Genomic DNA, 264 nt, shown 5'->3' on the forward strand with positions numbered 1-264 from the left:
TTTATCCAATGAAGAACTATCGGGCAAATATCTGTACATTTAAACATTCTCTGGTTTTGGATAAACACATCGAGTGTTATAAAGTACATTTAATTTTTGGAAAAAAAAACAGGAAAATAAAATTTTTTTCCCTTTAGATACTATGAAAGACATATAGATGTACAGAGAGAGGGATACAGATTCAGTTTGGATGGGGACAAAAGAAAATTTGAAAAAAATATGGATTGGTGTTGAGAAAAAAGATTCCCCAAAGGGAGATAAAAC

General features: G+C 30.3%; 1 protein-coding gene across 1 annotated transcript in view; it reads left to right on the top strand.

The window, feature by feature from the left end:
* The window catches only part of LOC119592656 (glutathione S-transferase Mu 2-like), a 66,444-nt gene that overhangs the window by 60,091 nt on the left and 6,089 nt on the right, over positions 1–264 (top strand). The window lies entirely within an intron of this gene.

This window comes from Penaeus monodon, chromosome 30, assembly GCF_015228065.2.
Source record: "Penaeus monodon isolate SGIC_2016 chromosome 30, NSTDA_Pmon_1, whole genome shotgun sequence".
Lineage (NCBI taxonomy): Eukaryota > Metazoa > Arthropoda > Malacostraca > Decapoda > Penaeidae > Penaeus > Penaeus monodon.